The following is a 24,678-nucleotide window of genomic DNA, read 5'->3' on the forward strand; positions in this document are numbered from 1 at the left end:
TAATAATTCCGGGGTCGGGGCCCGAAGATACTTCAAATAAAATTCCAATACACTTTGGAAGCGTCGGTTTGCTATGTCTGCTCTTTGGTGGGACCGGTATGCTTTAAGAAAAGAGCACACGCCTGAAGCTCTGATACCACTGTCACGAGACGGGCACCATGCACCAACAAAAAAGAACAGACTAAACAGACTTTTAGCACTTCAATAACAACTGAACTAAAAGAGATAGACAACACGAGACGGAGTTCCACCAGTCCAAACCTGCCCCTTTCGATAATTCTTTGTTTTATTTGAACACAGTACATTGGCGGTACTCCAACCCCTGCACCTTCGTACTGAAGCATGCCGGAGAATGCGCCCTTGGCTCATATTTAACGGCCCTTGGCCTATGAAAAGCAATTTACATAAAAAGCTTCAAACTCAAAATCATATGGTCCAAAAGCAAATGCTAAAAATCAGCCAACGTAATTTTAGGCAATCCGTACACCTGCTACATCAGCAGCGTAAATTGCGGAAATCCGTACAGCTCTGTCAGCGAAAACCGCGGCAAGTGTTCGTATTGGTTGCCATGTCATCAAGGTTTTTTACGTTGTGTGTGTGGGTCCTGCTTTATTTATTGTCTTTGTGTCACTTGGGCCCCATCAGACGGGTTCCCCTAAGTTGGCGGGAACTCTTCTTTAGAATAGGCCACTTGGCAAGACTTTGCAAGTTGGTAAAACTCCTTCTGCTGCTTCGACTTCTTCAGCTTCTTCTTCTTAGGATTTAGGCCCCTCGGCCAGGGTCTACGTGTAAGGTCCAGCGGAAGTGAATGTTGATAGTGCTCAGGATGAGTGCTCTGAACTGTGCTCAAGGGTGCCTCTTACTTATGGAAGGGAAAGCCTTCCGTTCTTCTTAGAAAGAAAGTGCAAGCGCAATGATCAAAACAAATTTCCAACAAAAGTCACTTAATAATAAATAAGTGAAAAATGTGTACTTTGGCAAAAAGGGTCCTATGCTCTGGAAAATGCTCATGATGGGTACTGAATGTTATGCTAATGATCATGTTGTGTGCAATCAGAGGGTATGCAACTATTCTAAGTGCTTGGACATGCACTGCCTGCGCACGGCTCACAAGGGTGCCAGAACACTTCCTAGGCTAACCTAAACCCTAGAATTGGGATATCTTGTCCACAGGCACATAGAGTAATGTGCACGTGATATCCCCAAGTGAGGTACTGGTACCGAGCTGTATGGCGCCGCAGGAGTGCGCCAACAACTCCTAGAATCCCGCAAAGAACTCTTCGCCGACCCACCCTGATGCGTGGGTCGTGCGATACTTGAACTTAATGAAGGTCTACAATGCTTGCTTCTTTTGGGCTGTGCCGAAAGCGACACAAAATGATCTGTTGCGGCTTCAATGCTCCAACTTCGGCTATGGTCGTGGGTCCACCTTGTTCAAGAATCTCCGAGGAGGAAAATTCCTGAAACCACTCCCAACACAAACTCATAAACATACCCATTCCATGTAGAGTGACTGGAAAAATACTATTCTCCCTAAATGATTGTGCATGCAATGCACATAAACAAAGTGACAGAGTGTCAAACCATTCACCAAACACACGCAAAAAGTGGGATCGAAACTTGACTTTTCGACCTAAACCTATCAACTGTGGCAAATTACAACGGAAATGCCGATGTTTGATGGACAATCTTGCTCGTTCTCTTTTGAGACTGTGTCATGCCAAGGAAGAAACATGTAAAAGCGATTGACAAAACGGACAATCGGAAAACAATGTGAATTCTTGGAATGCAAAAAAAAAAAAAATCGAGAGTGATCCGCATAGATCCGTGCTCATTCGTGAGTGAATCATGTGCATCGTACAATACGGCATGCCTGTGAAAAGGGAATACATAAAGACGGTGACAAAAATACAAGAGACCGTCACAAATGAGAAACTCGAACAATGCGTATTGACCAATCATGAGAACACACAATACTTCCTGAGTGGATTGTTTGGACCTTGACTCGAGAGCCAAGATCGGTCCTACGTGACTGATCGTATCTGCAATGAGGTTAGCTGCACTAGAAACATCATCATTCAAACCATCATCCTTGCGAACAATCACATCTCTATCATGCAAAAAATGTCTCGTGCTTCGGAGAAGAAAGGACTGAGAGAGTCTCCTTCTCATGTTTCTTTTCAAGCTTCGCCTGCACATGAGAAATAAGAGATAAAAAATGAAGACTCTCCTCCCCACGAATGATTATGGGAAAGTCACTTTTAGAGTGAGCGTATTGTTTGCCCAATCAATAAGAGGGTTATATTCACGAAACCATCGAATGCCCAAAATCATATCACGTTCTGAGAGAGGAGACATTACAAATCTTCTACGAAAGGAAGCTTGCTAAACAGTGAATAACACAACAAGGCACTTCGTGTAATGAGAGAGTCCATACCAGGAGCGAAGCCTGAACACCTCGAGAGGAGTTGTTTGGCTAACCTCCAAGCGGGCTCTTTCTACAAGAGAGTCACTAATCACATGATGCATACTGCCTGAATCAAACAATATGACAAAACGTTGACCCTTCACATGACCATAACATTTAAAGAGAGACTCATCAATGTGAGTTGAAGACATGTGGAGAATCAATGTGATTCACTAAGTGCTTGTGGTAGTTGTTGGTGTTGTGGATTCGTTGGGTTCTTTAGGTTCGTTGGATGCTTTCAAGGACAATCTCTTTTCATATGACCTTTAGTGTGACATTCAAAACATCTTTGATCTCGTGCATATTTCGGTTTGTTCTTCAAGAGTTAACCAACCTCCTAGAATTCCTTCATCTGATTTTTCATCAGGTGCCAACTTAGGGTTTTCTTGACTTTTAGCTTTTCCTTTTCCTTTTCCCTTGGGTTCATTGTGAGAATTTTGTGCTTGAGAAATAGAGGAAGATTAATTAGGAGAATTACCGTTGTTCTTATTGTTCTTAACATTCTGCAAGTTCTAAGAATCCTGAGTGGTACTGTGAGAAGACTTGTTGTCACGTGACACATCCAACCCTATGTGTCCGTGGACAAGCTACAGCATGACAAGGGTTCAGTCAGTCCAGTCAGTCTAGATTAGCAAGTGTTCTGGCACTTTTGTGAGTCTGTTCGCAGACCGTGCATGATCAGTCACTTAGTGTAGATGCATATCCTCTGGTTGCACACAGCATGATCGTCAATATTCCCATCAGAATCCATCAGATTCCTTCAGGGGAATTTTCCAATGCATTTAGCCTATTTTACCTATTTTTAACATTTTTCACTTATTATTTTTAAGTGACGGTTTTTCCAACCCTCACCCTTCCCCATCTACGTCAAGGATTGCACTAACTCCTATGGAGGCTTTAGACCACATGTTTATGGAAAGGAAATTAGAACGCAAAGCAAGACGTGCAGAAAGAATGGCCGAAATGGAACGCAGACACGCAGAAAGAAGAGCAGAAAGAAGAGCAGAAATGGAGCGCAGACACCAAGAAAGAATGGCAGCCGCTGTCAAAGGAAAGAGCGACCAACACATGAAAGAGTTCTTGCGACTCTTTTCTCAAGCTCAGGCACAGATGCAAGAGATTCGGAAAAAGGATACTCTCTCAGTCTCTTCTTCTCCAAAGCATGACACACAGGATTTGCATGATTATGATGAGCATGATGATTTCAATGACAATGATTTGCATGATAATTTGGATGACAATGACCAGCATGATGATTTGCATGATCAAGATGTGATTTCTCACAAGCATGATGATTTGCATGAAGATGATGTGATTGTTCACAAGGATGATGTGCTAGTGGATGCTTTTTCTAGCGAAGCTAACCTCGTTACAGATTCGATCAATCACGAAGAATCGATCTTGGCTTTCGAGTCGAGGTCCACAGATCCCCCACAAGAAGATTCGATAGATCGCAAAGAAGCGATCTTGGCTCTCGAGCCTAGGTCCAAAGAACCCTTACAGGAAGTATTATGTGTTCGCATGATTAGTCAGCACGCTTTGATCGAGTGTTTCATTCGTGATCGTTTCCTGTAATTTAGTCAGCGTCTTTATGTGATCCCTTTTTCTAGGCATGACATATGGTACGTTGTGCACGTTTCACTCATGAATGAGCACAGATGTATGCGGATTGTTCATGAAAAGCTGAAAAATATGCATTCAAGGACGTCACACTCTAAGTCTCTTCCTTGGCATGACACAGTTGTAGAAAGAGCACATGAAAGTATGAGCACCACGCATGGGCATTTCCGTTGTGAATTGCCACGGTTGATTGCTCTAGATCATAAGAGAAAGATTCGAACTCATTGTTTGCGTGTGTGTGGTGAACGGTTTGGCACTCCGTCTCTTTGTTCATCTACGTTGCATACACGGTCTTTGAGGAAGACAAGATTTTTTCCACTCACTTTACATGGAATAGGTATGTTCATGGTTTTGTGTTGGAAATGGTTTCAGGAATTTTCAGCCATGGAGATTCTTGAAGATGAAACAAGCATGATTCTCGACGAAGATGAAGCATTGAAGGAGCCACAGAAGACTTTGTGTCGCTTTCGGCGCGGCCCAAAGAAGCAAGCGTTGCAGACCTTTATGAAATTCAAGTACCGCACGACCCACACATCAGAGTGGGCCGGCGAAGAGTCCCTTCCAGGATTCCGGATGCTATTGGCGATCTCCCTCGACGCCATACAGTTCGGTACCAGTACCTCACTTTGAAAGGAGGGGATATCACGTGACACATCCAACCCTGTGTCCGTGGACAAGCTACAGCACGACAAGGGTTCAATCAGTCTAGTCAGTCTAGATGCAAGTGTTGTGGCACTTTTGTGAGTCTGTTCGTAGACCGTGCTTGACCAGTCACTTAATGTAGATGCGTATGGTTACACACAGCATGATCATCAGTATTCCCATCAGAATCCATCAGATTCCTTCAGGGGAATTTTCCAGTGCATTTAGCTATTTTTGACATTTTTCACTTATTATTTTCAAGTGACTTTTGTTAGAAAGTAGGTAGGGCAAATTGAGTAAGTTTGTATATAAGCAAACCTAGACTCGCACTTTCTGGCAGAAGAGGCAACAGGAGCCAAGCTCAACAAGCAACTTCTCAACAAGAACTTGGTGGCCTCCCCTCCAAGCAAAGGACTCAGCATCTTGGCGTTTCCATCCAGGTGGTCATCGCCATACCTCCCAGCACTTGGCGTTTTGTATCAGGTTGCCATCGCCAGAAGACCCGAGTGCATAGTTTTTGCATCAGCATCCTCGCCAACAAAGCAGCACCCCCCAGCGTTCTTGGAAAACATCATAGCTGGCGTTTTTGCCTCATGACACCATCGCCACAGATTACAGCTAGCGTTTTTGCAAAGCTCAGCATACCTAGCATTTTGACAGTTTCCAGCCGCAGCCTGCAGCGTTTTTCAGCCATGAAGTACCTGCAGTTTCCAACCATCAAAGAGTAGGAGATTCAGCCCGGTAAGGACCTCAGTTTTCAGCCTTAAGGAACCTCAGTTTTCAGCCCTAAACCTGCAGATTTTCAGCAACAAAGAGCCACAAAAACAGCCCCCCAAAATCAGCGTTTTTGGACTAGTCGCAGATTTTAGCCCATAGCGTTTTTGGACAGCAGATAAAAGATTGCAGATTTCAGCCTTTAGACCGGTGTCGTCATCCCCGTCGTCATCGTCGACATAGCCTAGACTTGCATCAGTCACATGCATTTAGTTTGTACCAGTTTGTGCAATCATAAGTAGACTGCTCTCGCCAACGAGAGTGGGGCCTTCGGAGGAGGGTTTTACAACGTCTCTGGTGTCGTATCTCTCTTCTCTCTCTATCTCTCAGTCTCATATACTTGCACGCACAGTGTCCATTCACTTTGTTTGTGTCCATTGCACTCTCTCATTAAGAACGGAAGGCTCTACCTTCCATAAGAACAAAGGAACCTTGAGCACAATTCGGAGAACTCATCTTGAGCAAAGCGCAAACATTCATTCCGCTCCACCTAACACTTGTTCTCCTTAGGCTTCCCTTTGTTGTGCTTCATCTCCTGTGGGAGAGAAATCGCTACCGCCTTGTTGCGATCTCTTGGGTCGAGGACCTCGACATCGAACTTGATATACTCATCCAACCCGAAAAGGAATGCCTCTTTGCGCTCTTCTTCCGATTTGCGTAATTGGGTGCCGAGCTACAAAACACGGTTAGAAAAAGACATAATTGGAGTACCATTTTGCTTGAGGTTACACCAATCTTCTCTCAACCGGGCTAGTAACTAGGGTGGCATGAACCGCGCCTTGAGCTTGTCTTGGAAGTCGGCCCAATTGAAAGAAAGGGGCGCGCCTTCCTCGGCTTTCTCTAGGTGCGCGGCCAATTGTGCCTCTTGCCACCGTTGACACCAATTAATGGCATCCGCGGCAAGGTACATGGTTGCCGTCAAGACTTTGCTATTCCCTGTTTTCTTACTTGTCGCAAAGTAAGCATTAAAATGATGTAACCAAGAATGAATAACATTAGCATCCATCTTACTGTCATACTTACTGAACGTCAACTTCTCAGTGACTAGGTTGTTGGAATCTACATCTCTATTTGTGCTTCCTGATGAATGCCTACGTCCTTGATTGGCTCAAATTTCGAGGTGAGTACCTGTAGGACCAACTCTTGCATGCGTTGGTCTCTCTGCGCCTCACGCTCTAACTCCATAGCCGCTCGCTTTTCTTCGGCCGCTATCCGTTGAGCTTCGCGCGCTTAGTCGCGCTCAAGCTCCATAGTTACCCTTCGTTCTTCAGCCGCCGCAGAGCACACTTGCTCACACTTACACTCCATGGATGCCTTTCGTTCTTCAGCCGCCGAGCGCGCTTGCTCACGCTCACACTCCATGGCTGCCCTTCTTTCTTCTAAGGCGGCAAGTTGCACCTCCTGTTGTAGCATCATCGACTTGACCAAAGCCTCCATAGGATTTGGTGCAATCTGTGGCGTAGATGGGGATGAGGGAGGATTGGGGAACAATCCTCCTGGTGTAGAAACTACTTCTTCTCCAACTTCACTCTCATCACCTTCACGCAAAGTATCCATACACTAAGATCTTGGGGTCTTGGGTTCTTGAGGTACTTGGGTTCTTAGCTTGCAATCGGTGTTTGAGAAAGCTTTTCTTTTACCAGAGCTCGACTCTTCCCTGCAGACGCACCCTCTGGCGGCTTTGCGCTCACACCAAAGTTGCTTTTTCCCACCTAACGTCAATTGGCCTACTGCTAAGTGCACGGTTTGCTCTCAATGAGTGAAAAGAGGAACAAGGGGAGGCTAGACAAGCCCTTCTTTCTTGGGTTACCTGCCACTCTTCAAAAACGCGATTAGGAATCGACACGCCCAAGTGGACTTGGGTTACGTGCGACCGCAACAAGCAAAAAAAAAATTAAGTGGTTCTTTCCTTGAGTGATACAGAACACTGCCGAAAAGCTCTGATACCAATGTAAGGTTTAGCGAAGGTGAATGTTGATAGTACTCAAGATGAGCGCTCCGAACTGTGCTCCAGGGTTCCTTTCACGTACAAAAGGGAGAGCCTTCTGTTTTTCTTGGAGAGAGAGTGCAAGTGCAATGATCACAAACAAAGTGAATGCTGCTGTGAAGGGAAGTGCTGAGAATGAGAATGAGAGAGAGAGAGAGAGAGAGAGAGAGAGAGAGAGAGAGAGAGAGAGAGAGAGAGAAGAATATGACACCAAGCGGTTCTCAAACCCTCCTTCAAGGGCCCCCCCTCTCTATGGGGGGAGAGGTCTATGCTATAGATTGCACAAATCTGTTACAATGGTCTAGATGTTGTGGACTTGATGATGACAATGTCGACGACGATGGAGACTATCCCGATGACGACAACGGTGTCGTTGTCAAGTCCGGGATCTGCGACGATGGCGACGAAGGTGTCATAGTCAAGATAAGGATCCGCGATGACGATGACGAAGGCGTCGTCGTCAAGATGGGACTGTGACGACGATGACCATGGTGTTGACAACGACAGCATCAAGGCTGAAAACTGAAAACGCTAAATGCTCAGTTGGGGATCTGCTGCTGTGACGGTACTGCGGCCTGAATCAGCAACTGCTTCACCGGACTAGGGCTGAAATGCAAAAACGCTGGCTAATCTGGCTGAAATCTGAAAACACTAGGCTGATCTGCTGAATTCTGAAAACGCTAGGCTGATCTGGTACTAGATGGGGAATCTGGCGAGGATCTACAACCAAAGGATGCGGGTTCTTGTGAGGTTAAGGCTGGAAACTGAAAACGCTGGTGGTAGTAGCTGAAAACGCTGATCTTCTTCTTCTTGAGAAAACGCTAGGGCTCTTGCTCAGGTGCTTCCTGACTGCGACTACTAAGTGTCTGCCTCCTTGTGTCCCTGCTTCTTTTGCTTCTACTGAGTGCCCAATGGTTTTCTTTTATAGTTCTTTAGCAATTTGCCCTACCTACTTTTCCAACAAAAGTCACTTATTAATAAATAAGGGAAAAATGTGTACTCTGGCAAAAAGGGTTCTATGCTCTAGAAAAGGCTCATGATGGGTATTGAATGTCGTGCTAATGATCATGTTGTGTGCAATCAGAGGGTATGCAACTATTCTAAGTGGCTGGACATGCACGGCCTACGCACCGGCTCACAAGGGTGCCAGAACACTTCCTAGGCTAACCTGAACCCCAGAACTGGGATAGCTTGTCAACATGCACATAGGATTAGATGTGCACGTGACACTACAGGTTGGCTCCGTTCTTCAGTGTCCTGACACGTCAATAGTTTGTGACATACGGCCGTTCTTAGTGAAATTCAAGAACTATCCGGCATTGGATGCGAAGTGGATGGAGGAGGAGGAGGACCTAGCAGATACTCCTCAGATACTGGAACTTTACCTTGAGGCTTTCGGTCTAGCTACGTCTATTCCGAGAGATCCCGCAAATCAACAGGGTTGAATCTCGTGCAGACAGGACTACACAAGAGGAGAGTCGCTCCGCTCCTTTGTGACAGAATTACCCAAATGGAATAAAGTCATTGATTTCCCTTTGGATTTCGAGGATACTAATGTGCTGATGATATTCTGCTTAATGACTTTTTGAATTAAGTACTTTGAAATGGGAATTCCCAAAAAACGAATCTGATTTATGCGTGCTCTCTCATCTGATTGTGTTTGGGTGCAAGTTTGAAATATGAAATGACTGCAGCATTTGGTCTTGAGATTCTATGGACATGATTACAATAAGAATTAGTTAATCCATGATCAGTGAGGTCCGGTGTGGATCTAGATGCGATTGCTAAAAACGTTGTCGAGAGATCATGGTCCTAGATCTCGATGGATTTTATGTGATTTGATTTAAATGTGATTTGATGTTCAGAGACTGTCATCTTTGTGTAAGTGATGGATTTGTGTCGTCTAGTGCGTCGATACTTAAGAGTCAGTGTCTATTGAACTCCTTTATGGCTTATGTTTGATTTTACACGTGTAATCGAGGACGAGTACAATTCTTTCAAGAGGGGGGTATGTCAAAAAATGATGACGTGGCACGTCTGCCCAGATACTGACAATATTTAAAGTTATAAGTTGGAGGGTCCCGTCCGATGGGGCATGGGGGACACAAGAATAATTAAAAAGGAAATCGCGTGAAGGCTGTTGACGTGACGGTACGGACCCTCCGCAATATGCGATGACTACTCACGTGGCAAGCTGTACGGACACTCACAATTTGCGGCGGATTTTACGATGGCTGTGCTTTTGGAAGGACCGGATGCTTTTGAGTTTGAAGCTTTTCTTGTACTGCTTTTAAGTTTTGAGAGGCCATGGGTCTTTAAATATGTACATAGGGTCACTCTTCCACTTAGATTGTTGACGAGCACTGAGCAAAGAGGGCCCGCGGAATTTGTACTTTTGCTCAAGCATTATTATAAAAATAAATACAGAAAGGGGCGCCAGACTTTGGGGCCAATAACTCCGGGCACGAAACTACACCGGGCCATGTCCACTCTATTGGATTGTGATAAAGCTTGTGAATTGTTTTTAAGGGATTCTTTCATGTGTCGTGCCAGATTCCCGACTTGGGGTGTCCAAGTCTATAACAGAAACACTCAACAACATGAGTGAGAGGGACCCTCCTAACTCGTACTCCACACTGGCTAAACCGAACTCCATGAGTTAAACCCTACCGTGTGGGTCTGTGAGAATCTGTGTCCTAATTCTAGTACTTCATACTTTTCTTGTTTTTTTTTTTGCCGAAAAAAGATCCTTTCATTAGTTAATAAAACTACCCAATGGGCTACAAACTCCCCCTGCATAAGAGGGCTACATCATAATGGGAGGGGGACTCTCCCAATGAAAAAAATATATATATACAAGATGGCTAAATCAGGAGATAGGTGGGGGAAATAACCACACTAGTGGTCCGTACTCCCAACAGGGTGCCATGAACCATGGTGAAGAAGGGTCCAGGCGCTCGAACTAGCCCCTAAGAGTGTGGACCAGCTCCAGCCAAATGTCGCGAACACTCTCCATTGGTGGGACAGGTCGAGCCTCGAAGATGCGAAAGCAGCGCACTCTCCAAATGAACCACAATGTTAGGCAGTAGATGAGCTCCCAACAATACTCTCTACACTCCTAAGGGACGAGCTTTGTGGCAGGCTAAAGTGTAGGCCTACCCTCCTATATCACAATCACCCTCCTTACTGAAGCCGTCTCAAAAAGAAGTGTTGGGCTCGTGAGTGTGGACGAGGCAGCAGCACCCCAAGTGTAATGTCTCGCTGAAGAAAGCGCAAGCATCAACTCGCAGGATCCGAAGCCAAACCTGTTGTGCCATGGGGCAATCCCACAGACAATGTCGCTGAGTCTCTAGAGGGTGGTCACAAGCCGCGCATGTTGGTGATAAGCCACTATGTACCAACCAGCACGGCGAGCCTCTTTCCGTGCTGCCAATATGTGACGCCCCAAGCGAGCACTGTACTAGAAAAAGGGAGTCCTTGGGTGATCTGCTAAAGGGAAAGGATCCCACCAGAACCACTCTCCAAGGTCCCACTACACTCATGTCATAGGGCGGCTCTCCCAGGCCAAAGCCGCCAGTGTCTTGTCTCAGGATCTGCTGGGTCAGGATCTATGACACAAGTCCTCCCAGGATGCCCCCAAAACAGATCCTCTAAAAACAAAACACTGCAATTTGTGGAGCCTCTATTGAGACCCTGTGAAGGCGACCCTCTCCTTGAACCTCAAAGAACATGTGGGGTACTGACTCCGAGCAAGTTTGAACTGCAATGAGGCCCTCCAGCCTCGTGAAGGCCCCCATCCATCTGGGTGATGCTGCCTCTAGAGGGGTAAGACACTCAGCTGGTATAGCCTCTGTAATATCTTGACACATGCTCTACACCCCCCTCATGCCTCGTAATTGTATGCTCTGAACATCCTCTGACAAGCCTGAAAACTGAAGCCAGTCACCCAGAGTGTGGGCTAGACCCTCTGATATATGACCCCAAGAAACGTGAGGCCTACTACCAACCAGGTGGCCTCTCTGTGTGCTAACCATGGGGTTCAAACAAGTGGGCGTGCTCCAGGCCACTCCTCAGTTGCTCCCAAGACCTCAGTACACTCAGACATTTCCATGATATGAGAGAGAGGAAGCAATCACTGAAACATAATCTCTGTGCATCAACACAACCAGCCATATCGGAATCATTAACCAACAAGAAAAGTATCATTGATTGTGTACTGAATACCATTGGTTGAAATTCAAAAGGCTTTTTATTTCTTCTTGGCTGACTCGGGAGTACGAACGAGATATAGAAACTACTTGGAATCATCTTCCGATGACCAAGGGAGACTCTTTGGACGCTTATTGCGAGAGATTTTGGAACTCTTTTCTACCAGCCTCTTCATTTACAAAGGTCTTGTTTAAGGAACAGATTGAGTGGTTTTGTTGCGGACTTCCTACAGAGATCCAAGACTACTGCTGGGAACAGAAGTTGAATTCTTTTGAAGAATTGATGGGTCATGTGAAACGGGGTTTTGCGATACATTCGGGAAATTTGACTCACCCCACTGATGAGATCTTGACTCAGAGAACCCAACAGACCTTCCACAACGAAAGTAGAAAGAGAAAGAGTTCCCAGAACAAAGAAAAGAAAGATACACGACCCGACAGATTCTTAGAGAAAGGGTTATCTATCTCAAAGACGGGAAGTGTTTTGGATGCAGGGAACATTGTCACCAGCGTGTGACTACTATCTATCCTTTTTGTTGATTTCTTTCTTATTATCTATTTACTTTCACTTTTTGGAAACACCCCTCGGGAAATCTAACTGCCCTGCATTGCATAGCTAGTGTGGAACTGTCCAGAGGGAGTCCAGGCCTGAGGGCAAGAGAGCACTAAGGTTGGACAAGGACTATGGTTAGCCAAGTGGGGTCATTGACTAGCCAAAGTGGAATCCTTTGCTACAGAGGCTACATTTCAGTTCTTGATGTGGCCGCAGTGTACAAAGAGGGTCGGATGACCTAGAAAGATACAATGGCAGCATCTCCTAAAATTTAGGGAACTGCTATTTTGGGACCTGAAAATGTGTTGACGTCATTACCTCCGGAATGACAAGGGGAACATTTTCTTACTCTGCCGTGAAGTCAACTGGGCAACCGTTTGGGATATTTTTAGACGGCAACCCCGAAACAGGAAAATGCTTGTAAATGTGCCAAGTGGCACATTCTAGTGCACTTGCCTCATGCAACAAGAAGTGGCGCTGAATTTTAAGCTGGGAGAGGCTCATTTTCAGTTTTTGTCACAGGTTAAGAGCTATGGAGTGCTTGCTTTCCCTCTTATGCACAGTGCGGTGCCACGAGTGATGCCCTGCACGCTACGCACTGTCCTCTCTCTCCCCTTTGGCAGTATGTTATGCCCCTCTAGTGGGCTCTTCATTTGACCAATGTACAATTGTGTGGGTTCATGCGCGATTGCCGAGGCAAGAGCCTCTTGCACAGGTACTGGATTAGCTAGCAGCTAATCCCCCCGCAGGTACAGGTGAATTCGGAGAGGTTTCACGCCAGAAATCTCGTCCGATTCAAAGGGCAAGTAGCCCTACAGGTGCGGGAGCTCGAGGACTTGCTACGGATGCGACCGGCACGCGAAACGGAGCCCGAAACAGTGAATTACAGCCTGCTGAGTATTTTTGCAGGTTTAGGGTTTTGGCCCTAAACGGACCCTGATACCCCCACGAGGTTCGGGGACGCAAGGGGACCGCTGTACAAGCGATCTGGCGCATTTTCAGGGCTGAAAACAGAGAATTCAGCGTGCTGCAGATTCTTGCCAGGTTTTGCATAGTGCCCGTATGCGTCGGGAAAGTCATTTAATGCGTGGGAATACTGACCGTGAAGGGTTCTAGTACAGTTATGCTGCCGAAATCGGGCTGGAACAGTGGAAATTCAGCCGAGTTTGTGCGGGGCAGCTTGTAGGGAACCACAGCGTTTATTCCCGCTTTTGAACAATAAAGAAATACCGAAAGGGGCGCCTAAGTTAGGGGCCAATCTGGTGTCCGTCTACTCATACAAGTGCAATCTAGCAGCCTGTATCCCTCTCCCCTTTGTTGTGTCTTGAAAGTACAGGTAAAATAGACGACTAATAATGGGTGAAAGCTAAATCAAGGTTTGAAGTAAAGTCTACCGCCCTTTTTGGATTGAACAGGCCGATTCCATGGTTCCATCGACGGGATTAAATCACTTTTTCCCATAGAAGTGAGCTTTGGTCAGTTTTGGGCTTGAAGACACAAGGGATCATAGACCAGACACAGGGAATTGCAATTATGGCTGACAAACCAGATGATGTGACTGAAGAGGTTTCCTCTTCGCAGGGTCAACAGACACATGAAGTGGGTGAGTCCTCAAGACCACCACAGACAGAAGATGATATATTCAGGACCCAGTTGGCTACTGCTGTAGCTATGTTCACACAAGTAATGCAGAATCCAAGGTTTTTAGCCTTTCTGCAACCTCCTGTTCCGTCTCAGCAAGTTGGGTCACTGGATCATATTCAAAAGCCTGTTAAGGCTCGAGCACAGGTGATTCATACCGCACAGTCAATGGAAACACCTGTACACTTGACGGAGAACATGCAGTCTCCACAACCTATGCCTAAGGTGCAAGAACAAGTGGCTGAGATGCCAGTATTTCAAGCTTTACCAGTTCAGCCCACCACCTTTCAGCAGCCTATAGCTGGTTCTAATGGGCAGGGAAGCAACCTACAGGCTATGCAACAGGTCTTCCCACCACCTTCAGTACACCCTGGCTATTTTGGAGGTGGATCCGTATTCCAGAGCATGGCTGGTCATGCACCTGGAAATCAGTTTTACACGCCAGGAACAGTGTTTGGGGGTGCTCAAACGATGATGCCTAACCCCATGTACAGTGTCATGGGTATGCAACCAGGGTTTCAGAGCACTCAGGGCCAATTTGGGATGCCACAGGCAAATTTTGGTATGGCTGGAATTACAAATCAGCAGCCAAATATGGCGTTTCCAGGTCAAGTTAATAGCGGCCAAGGAACACAGATGAACCCTAATAGTGTTCCCATGTTTCAGTCACTTCCATATGACAATTTAACGCCGCTGGAGAGGCCAACTCCGTACAAAGAAGGTGGCAAAGGTGTGACATTCACGACCTTTACAGGGTTTGATGACAGGAAGAAGGCTCTCTCATTCCTCCAGCAGTTTGACAAGGCCTATGCAGGGGGAAACTTTACAGAGGCTTCAAAGGTCCGCAAGGCAGCCACTTTCTTGACAGGGAATGCGGGACAATGGTGGACAACTTTATTGCTTCAAGGGCAAGCTCCGTCCACATGGATTTACTTCAAGCAGATTTTTGCAGCAGCATGGTTATCTGATGATTTCGAAGCAGATGTCATGACAAAATGGCACCAGCTAAATGCTGCCACTTGCAGAAATCTGGATGATTACAATCGGAAGTTTTGGAAAGCTCTACTTCCAATAACTTCCTATAGGTTTGTGCCATTGACAGAACAGATTGAAAAATACTGTTGTGGCCTACCCAAAGGATTGAGAAAATACTGCACGAAGACAAAAGTCACTACTTTGACGCAGCTCATCGAGGTAGCAAACACTGGCAATGGTTTGCTCAAGGGAGAAGATTGTGAATTTAACACTGGCGTCAAGGCAGGATCAGGCAAGAAAAATTCAGCCAAGAAGCACGTTCCCAATGAGGCTCCTAAAGGGACTCAGGAGTCAGCCAACGCAGGGAAAGACAAAGCTACGGCTGAATCAGAAAAAGAACCAGCAAAGAAATGGAAAAGACGTTTTCCTCGCAAGTCAGAAGAGCAAAAGGTCCTGAGGACAGAGAACAAATGCTTTATTTGTGAGCAGCCTGGCCACATTGCTTACAACTATCCTACAAAGAAAAGGCCAGCTCATTCTGAAGACAAGGAGGACAGGAAAGGAAAGAAGCCCATGGCTAGTCTAGTGCCAGATATGGTGGGCGACAAGCCAAATTCAAATGCAAGTGAGCTTTGCAGAGCATGGGGAAAGGTCAGGGATCAAACAGTGCTTATCTTCTTTGATCTAGGTGCCAAAGCCAACTTCATTTCCCCAGAATTGGCTTCAAAGTTGGGAATCGGACCTGAAGAGATGGGGTATACAGCAGAGGCAGGTTTGGCATGTCCTAGCCATACAGAGGTTGTGACACCCATCATTGGAAAGTTGCGTCTACATATCCAGTCCTATGTAGATGCTGAAGAATTTTACATCATGCCACTGGACGGATGTGATGTGTTGTTAGGTATTCCTTGGTTGTTTCGTGTACAGGGAATCATGGATGCCTACAACAAAAAGATCACTGTACAGAGCAGGGGAAAGACTCACATTCTGGATGTAAAGCTTAAAGGGGAGTCTATTCCTACTGTATCAGCTTCTGCTATTACTTCTGTAATGAAAAAGCATCTTTTTGCGTACTTGGTTTTTGCACGTGAAGTGTCAGATTGTGATGAATCAAATTTATCTGTGCTAGATAAAGAAAGGTCAATGTTTTTACAACAGTATAGTGACTGTTTTTCCGATTCATTACCGTCTCAATTACCGCCAGAGAGACCCGAGGACCATGCGATAGATTTGGTGCCAGGCAGTAGCCCACCAAATAAGCCTCCGTACAGGGTTAGTGCGGCTCAGCAGAAAGAGATAATGGGCCAAGTACAGGAGCTGTTAGAAAAGGGGCTGATTCAGCCCAGTTCATCTCCATTCTGTTCTCCAGTGTTGTTGGTGCAGAAAAAGGATGGCTCATTGCGTATGTGCATCGACTACCGTGCATTGAACAAGAATACCATCAAGAATAGGTTTCCTATACCTAGAATTGATAATATTATGGACAAATTAGAAGGAGCATCTATGTTTATCAGGATAGATCTAAAGAGTGGGTACCATCAGATCCGCATTAGATCGGAGGATGTGCACAAGACTGCTTTTAGAACAATGTTTGGCCTTTACGAATTTTTAGTGATGCCCTTTGGTCTCACAAATGCTCCTGCTACGTTCAATAGGATGATGGACAGAATTTTCCGTCCACACCAGCAGTTTGTTGGTACATTCTTTGATGACATGATAGTCTACTCAAAGAATGAAGAGGAGCATAGGCATCACTTGGCCATTGTGTTCAAAGAGCTACGCAATCATAGGTCGCTCATCAATGCAAAGAAAAGTGAGTTTTTTCTGGAAGAGATTCACTTTCTGGGACACATTGTCTCAAAGGATGGTGTCAGAATGGATCCTGCAAAAGTTGAAGCGATCAAGTCATGGCCAAATTTGAAGACGGTGCATGATGTCCGAAGCTTTTTGGGACTATGTTCCTATTACAGACGGTTTATCCGAAATTTCGCTGAGATTGCTTCACCTTTACATGCTCTTCAAAAGAAGGCAGTCACCTTTAGAAGGACACAGAAAGAGATTTTAGCTTTTAATCTCTTAAAGGAAAAGATGACTTCAGATCCAGTCATTGTGTTGCCAGATCTTAGGAAGTCATTTGTTGTCCAGTGTGACGCCTGTGGTAGTAGCATTGGTGCAGTGCTAATGCAAGATGGCAAGGTAGTAGCCTATGAGAGCAGAATTTTGCAAGGGCCAGAGATGACCATGCAGGTCTATGAGAAAGAGTTACTGGCTGTGATTCATGCGCTCTTAAGTTGGAAACACTACCTGCTAGGTGCAGATTTCGTTGTCCAAACGGACCATCAGACCTTGCGATACTTCTTGACACAAACAAAGTTATCTGAGAAGCATATGCGATGGGCAAATATCTTGTCCATGTTCCATTTTCAGATCGTGCATGTGGAAGGCAAGAAGAACGTTGTGGCTGATGCCTTGTCAAGGAAGCCACAAATTTCAGCTGTGTCGATTCCTTATCATCATGAACTTGATGATATGAGAGAACAGTATGCAAATGATGAAGATTTTGCAAGGGTCTTCGAGCAACTAATGGATGGACAACGTCATGAACACTATCTTCTCAAAGATGGGTTCATGATGATGCATGGCAGATTGTGTGTCACAAAGCCATTGCGACGCAAAGTTATGGAAGAGAGTCATGTCCCACCGTATGCAGGGCATCGTGGTATTGATGCTACAGTTAAAGCGGTTGAGACATTCTTCTATTGGCCTACATTGAGAAGGGATGTGGATGCCTTTGTGCGAGAATGCCTAATATGCCAAAAGGTCAAGTTTGACAGGCAAAAGGCACCAGGGTTATTGCAACCACTACCTATTCCAGATAAACCATGGGAAAGTATTGCTATGGATTTTATCTTTGATCTTCCGAGAACGCAGACAGGAAACGATGGTATTTGGACCATTATTTGCAGATTCAGCAAACAGGCTCATTTTATTCCTGTCAGGAAGAAGATAAAACCAGATCAGATGACACGCTTGTTTATGAGCAATATTTTCAAGTATCATGGCATGCCACAGTCGATTGTTAGCGACCGTGATCCACGCATGACAAGTTTGTTCTGGAGAGGCTTGTTTGAGAATATGGACACCACGCTCAAATTCTCTTCGTCATTTCATCCTCAAACAGATGGGCAGTCAGAAGAGGCAAATTCTACTGTCCTAGATCTGTTGAAGTGCTATGTGTCAGAGCATAAAGGAAAGTGGGAGCAGTATTTGCCATTGGTGGAGTATGCATACAATAATACAGTGCATTCATCAACTTGCAAGGCACCCTTTGAGATAGTTGAAGGTGGCAAGAAAGTTCCTCCCATACTGCATACAAAGGACAAGATATTTGAAGCAGAGAAGTATATTCAGGACATGGATGAAATGTACAAGAAGGTCAAAGTGGCCTTAGAAAGGACTCAGGCAAAGCAAAAGAAAGCAGCTGATCGTCACCGTCGTGAAGTGGTATATTCACTTGGTGATTGGGTGCTTTTACGTTTTGAAAAGGCAAGGTTAAAGAAGATGAAGGGCAAGGAAAGACTGTTTCCAAAGCTCAGCATGTGTTACTATGGGCCTTTTCAAGTGTGCGACATAATCAGTGATGTTGCATATAGGCTGAAATTGCCTGACAGTTGGAAGATTCACAATGCGTTTCATGTGAGTCTTCTCATACCCTATGTGGGTGATGTGCCAGAAGATATGCCAGCTGAAGATCAGCCGGAAGTCAAGGAACTTGACGAGATCTTGGTCCCTGAACAGATTTTGGCACACAAAGAAAGGACAGTGAAAGGCAAGGTTGCTAGGCGTTACTTGGTAAAGTTCAGAAACTATCCACCAATGGATGCTAAGTGGATGGAAGAAGGTGAACTTGCAGAGTCACCAACTGTGTTATCACTTTACCTGGAAGCCTTCGATTTGCAACCTACCTTGACCCCTTGAGTTTCAAAGCTAAGTGGATTGTCAGTGTGGCAATGGCTTCTGAAACAAATGATGTACATGGTATTTAAAGTGAGCTCAAATGAAATACCTGTTACATGAATGTTAGAGTTGTACAGATTATCAGTTTGGCAATTGCTCTTATGGAATGTCCAAACGTTTGGTTAGTGCTATAGAAGTGAGTATTTCTTGTCACTTTGTCAAGGATACAGTGATTACTTCTATTGAAGAGTACATGTGTAACTGCATTCTTAAACTGTCGGTTTGGGTATGCTCGAAAGTGTTACGGGATCCAACGTGTGCTATAAGACAGTGGCAAAATGTGCAGCTACCATTTTGTCATTGGAAAGTTAGTGACTCAAAGCAATGGCAGAGTGCGCAGCTACCACTATCTCATTGGGACAGGGTTCACACGCAGGCAATACATGAGTCGACGAGGTGTTGAATACACCAGGGTTGACAATGAGCATGTATGTGTCGTCTATGTGTCGACAGGTGTTGAATACATCTGTGTTGACAGTAAGCATGTACGACATAGATGCAAACGAGGACGTTTGAGATTTCAAGAGGGGGGTATGTCACCAGCGTGTGACTACTATCTATCCTTTTTGTTGATCTCTTTCTTATTATCTATTTACTTTCACTTTTTGGAAACACCCCTCGGGAAATCTAACTGCCCTGCATTGCATAGCTAGTGTGCAACTGTCCAGAGGGAGTCCAGGCCTGAGGGCAAGAGAGCACTAAGGTTGGACAAGGACTATGGTTAGCCAAGTGGAGTCATTGACTAGCCAAAGTGGAATCCTTTGCTACAGAGGCTACATTTCAGTTCTGGATGTGGCCGCAGTGTACAAAGAGGGTCGGATGACCTAGAAAGATACAATGGCAGCATCTCCTAAAATTTAGGGAACTACTATTTTGGGACCTGAAAATGTGTTGACGTCATTACCTCCGGAATGACAAGGGGAACATTTTCTTACTCTGCCGTGAAGTCAACTGGGCAACCGGTTGGGATATTTTTAGGCGGCAACCCCAAAACGGAAAAATGCTTGTAAATGTGCCAAGTGGCACATTCTGGTGCACTTGCCTCATGCAACAAGAAGTGGCGCTGAATTTTAAGCTGGGAGAGGCTCATTTTCAGTTTTTGTCACAGGTTAAGAGCTATGGAGTGCTTGCTTTCCCTCTTATGCACAGTGCGGTGCCACGAGTGATGCCCTGCACGCTACGCACTGCCCTCTCTCTCCCCTTTGGCAGTATGTTATGCCCCTCTAGTGGGCTCTTCATTTGACCAATGTACAGTTGTGTGGGTTCATGCGCGATTGCCGAGGCAAGAGCCTCTTGCACAGGTACTGGATTAGCTAGCAGCTAATCCCCCCGCAGGTACAGGTGAATTCAGAGAGGTTTCACGCCAGAAATCTCGTCCGATTCAAAGGGCAAGTAGCCCTACAGGTGCGGGAGCTCGAGGACTTGCTACGGATGCGACCGGCACGCGAAACGGAGCCCGAAACAGTGAATTACAGCCTGCTGTGTATTTTTGCAGGTTTAGGGTTTTGGCCCTAAACGGACCCTGATACCCCCACGAGGTTCGGGGACGCAAGGGGACCGCTGTACAAGCGATCTGGCGCATTTTCAGGGCTGAAAACAGAGAATTCAGCGTGCTGCAGATTCTTGCCAGGTTTTGCATAGTGCCCGTATGCGTCGGGAAAGTCATTTAATGCGTGGGAATACTGACCGTGAAGGGTTCTAGTACAGTTATGCTGCCGAAATCGGGCTGGAACAGTGGAAATTCAGCCGAGTTTGTGCGGGGCAGCTTGTAGGGAACCACAGCGTTTATTCCCTCTTTTGAACAATAAAGAAATACCGAAAGGGGCGCCTAAGTTAGGGGCCAATCTGGTGTCCGTCTACTCATACAGGTGCAATCTAGCAGCCTGTATCCCTCTCCCCTTTGTTGTGTCTTGAAAGTACAGGTAAAATAGACGACTAATAATGGGTGAAAGCTAAATCAAGGTTTGAAGTAAAGTCTACCGCCCTTTTTGGATTGAACAGGCCGGTTCCAAACATAGCCACATCTTTGCAAAGTGCCCCAAAAAGTCACAGCAAGAACAGACTGAAGACAGGCCAGAGAGTTCTAGAGCAACAGAGGAATGTGGCAGAAAAGGCAGATGAAAACACAACTGGTACCCCATTGCGTGGGGCCCGAACCGAATCAGATGAACGAAAATACAAACTTTGCCGCACTTAGGGCAAAGTGAAAGATCAGGAAGCCCTCATTTTCTTTGATATAGGAGCCAAGGCCAGCTTCTTTTCACTTGAATTGGCCGCTTGATTTGAAATTACGCCCGACAGGCTGAGGCCACAGGCAGAGGTAGTTCTAGCGGCACCCCAACAGGATCATGCACTTACACCAATCATTGGCAAACTTCGTTTGCAATGTCAGGGGTGTTTAGGACACAAGGACTTCCACGTAATTACCTTGGGAGGTTGTGATGTCCTCCTCGAAATTCCTTGGTACCATAAGAACAACACCGTGGTTGACTATCGGGCTAAGAAAGCAACTTTGACAAATGAAGGGCAAAGAGATTATACTTGATGAAATTCAGGTTCTTTACTCAATTTTTTCTAGAGAGAACTGAATGATGATTGTAGGTCGAATATGTTTTGACCTTGATAAAGAACGCCAGGATTTTCTCCACACTCATGCCGATTGCTTTTCAGAGGGCCTGCCAGGCGAGTTGCCACCAGCTCGTCCTGAGGATCATACTATTGATCTGATACCTGGAAGCACACCACCGAAACGGCCACCTTATCGTGTGACCCGAGCCCTGAATGAAGAGATTATGAACCTAGTGAAAGACCTCTTGCAAAAGGGCCTTATCCAGCCGAGTACTTCATCTTACTGCTCTCCGGTGTTGTTGGTTTTGAAGAAAGTCGTTGATTATAGAGCTCTCAATAAAATCACCATCACTAACAGATTTTCAATTCCGAGAATCGATGGTATACTTGATAGACTACACGGATCCTCTTGTTTCAGCAGGATCGATTTGAAAAGTGGATATCAACAAATCCGAATCACACCGGGAGATGTCTACAAGACAACTTTTTGGACGACCTTCGGTTTATATGAATTTTTGGTGATGCCTTTTGGCCTTACCAATGCTCCAGCGACTTTTAACCGAATGATGGACAGGATTTTCAGAGTACAAATCTTTGTTGGCACTTTCTTTGATGACATTATTGTCTTCTCCAAGGATGAGGCTGAACATAGACATCATCAGATACAGGTCTTTCGGGCATTGCGAGATCACAAGTTGGTGATCAATGCCAAGAAGAGTGAATTTCTTTCCTACCGGAGATACACTTTCTGGGACTCATCATCTCAGTAGAGCAGGAGTGCAAATGGGCCCGGCCAAGATTGAGACTATACGTGATTGGCCCGATTTGAAGAATGTTCACGAAGTTAGAAGCTTCTTGGGCTTATGTTCTTACTACCGGCGGTTCATTAGAAAGTTAGGTTGCTTCCCCTGTGCATATCTTGACACAGAAAGCAGTCCCTTTCTCGTGGAAACCCACAGAGGTGACTGGCTTATGTTCTTACTACCGGCGGTTCATTAGAAAGTTAGGTTGCTTCCCCTGTGCATATCTTGACACAGAAAGGAGTCCCTTTCTCGTGGGAACCCACATAGGTGACTGTCTTTCAGACATTGAAAGAGAATTTGACTATAGGACCAGTTTTGGCTTTGCCCGATTTGCAGAAGTCTTTTGAAGTATATTGTGATGCTTGTGGTCGTAGTCTGCGTGTTGTCTTAATGCAAGAAGGCCATCTCGTTGCCTATGAGAGCCGATTGTTTTCACGGCCGGAATTGACAACACAGATATATGACAAAGAGCTTTTGGCGATTATCCATGCTCTTACTCAGTGGCAACATTACCTACTCGGAGCCGATTTTATGGTCTTCACTGACCATCAGAATTTACGCTACTTCTTGTCACAGAAGCAGATTTCGGAAAAGCAAATGCGATGGGCAAACATCTTGTCACAGTTTCACTTCCAGATTGTCCATGTGCAGGGACAAAAGAACTTGGTGGCAAATGCTTTGTCCCAGAAGCCGTTGGTTCTGGCTATTTCCGGGATACACCATAGAAGCTTCAAGGACATGGTCGATCAGTATGCCACAGATACAGATTTTGCAAATGTATCCAATCAAATACAGAATGGGGAGGTAGTAGCAGGATATTCCATTCGGATTGGCTACTTGATGAAGAAAACGACGTTGTGCATTACACAGCCGTTGAGGGAAAAGGTTTTAACCGAATGCCACTGTCCACCATTTATGGGTCACCGCGGCATTGGTACCACCTTGAGAGGTGTGGAGAAATACTTCTTTTGGACGAGACTCAAGAAGGATGTGGACGATTTTGTACGCAGTTGCTTGGTATGCCAGAAGGTCAAGTTTGACATGCATAAAGCACAGAGACTGTTACAGCCTTTACCCATTCCCACCCGCCCCTAGGAAAGTATTGCAATCGGTTTCATTTTTTATCTCTCGAAGACACAGAGTAGGCACGATGGTATCTTGACTTTTATTGACAGATTTAGCAAGCAAGCTCATTTCATTCCAGTGAAGAAAACAGTCAAGCTGGTTCACTTAGCGAGACTGTTCATTGCCCAGATATTCAAATTACATGGCATGCCTGAGACAATCGTCTCTGACAGAGATCCCCGATTCACGAGTTTGTTTTGGAAGGCTATTTGGGAGAACATTGGCGCGCGGTTGCAGTTCTCGTCATCTTTCCACCCGCAGACAGACGGGCAATCGGAGATTGCAAATTCAGTCATACTGGATTTATTGAAGTCTTACATTTCGGATCAGAAGACTCAATGGGAAAAATATTTGCCCTTGGTGGAATTTGCCTACAATAACACAATTCACTCTTTGATGGAAAAGGCGCCATTTGAGAAGGTGCTACGAAGGTTCCACCCTTCCTAAGCACGAAAGATAAGATTTTTGAAGCCAACCAGTTCACGAAGGACTTGGACTTGGTCCGAAAGGCTTTAGAAGAAATCTCAAGAAAGACATAAGAAGGCAGCAAATCGACATGGTCACGATTTGAAATTAAAGGAGAACGATTGGGTGCTCTTACGTTTTGAAAAGGCACGCCTCACAACAAAAAAGGGAAAGGAGCAGCTTTTTCCAAAGCTTAGCATGAGATACTATGGACCTTTGCAAATAAAAGAAAAGATAAATGATGTCTCCTTTAGACTGAAGTTGCCTGATACTTGGAGAATTCACAATGCTTTTCATGTGAGTCTCTTGAAGCCTTTTAAAGGCGATGTGTCTGATGATGGGGAGCCAGATGAGCAACCCAAAGTGGAGGAAAGCAAGGAGATACTCGTTCCAGAACAGATATTGGCACATAAAGATAGAAAGATAAAAGGTAAAGCGATAAGGCGGTTCTTGGTTAAATTCAAGAACTATCCCGCATTGGATGCGAAGTGGATGGAGGAGGAGAACCTGGCAGATACTCCTTAGATTGTGAATCTTTACCTTGAAGTATTCGGTTTAGCATAGTCTACTCCGATAGAACCCCGATTTCAGCATGGGCGGAATTTGGTGCAACGGGCTTGCACAAGAAGGGAGTCACTCCGCTCCTTTGTCAATAGATTGCCCCGATTTTTGATAATAGAGTCACTGATGTCCTGTTGAGTTTCAAGGATACTGAGGGCTGACAGTATTCTGTTGTAATGACTTTAAGACTTGGAATTCCTGATAATATGATACTGATTTGTCTTGACTTGTTTGAGTGGAGGAACTGATAGACGAAATGACTGCAGCATTTC

General features: G+C 45.4%; 1 protein-coding gene across 1 annotated transcript in view; it reads right to left on the minus strand.

Annotated features, from left to right (window-relative positions):
- LOC147435504 (vacuolar-sorting protein BRO1-like) overlaps window positions 1-24,678 on the minus strand; it is a 122,542-nt gene that overhangs the window by 92,312 nt on the left and 5,552 nt on the right. The gene's annotated exons all lie outside the window — the stretch shown is intronic.

The sequence above is a fragment of the Adiantum capillus-veneris genome, chromosome 18 (genome assembly GCF_014529385.1).
Source record: "Adiantum capillus-veneris isolate H3 chromosome 18, ASM1452938v2, whole genome shotgun sequence".
Lineage (NCBI taxonomy): Eukaryota > Viridiplantae > Streptophyta > Polypodiopsida > Polypodiales > Pteridaceae > Adiantum > Adiantum capillus-veneris.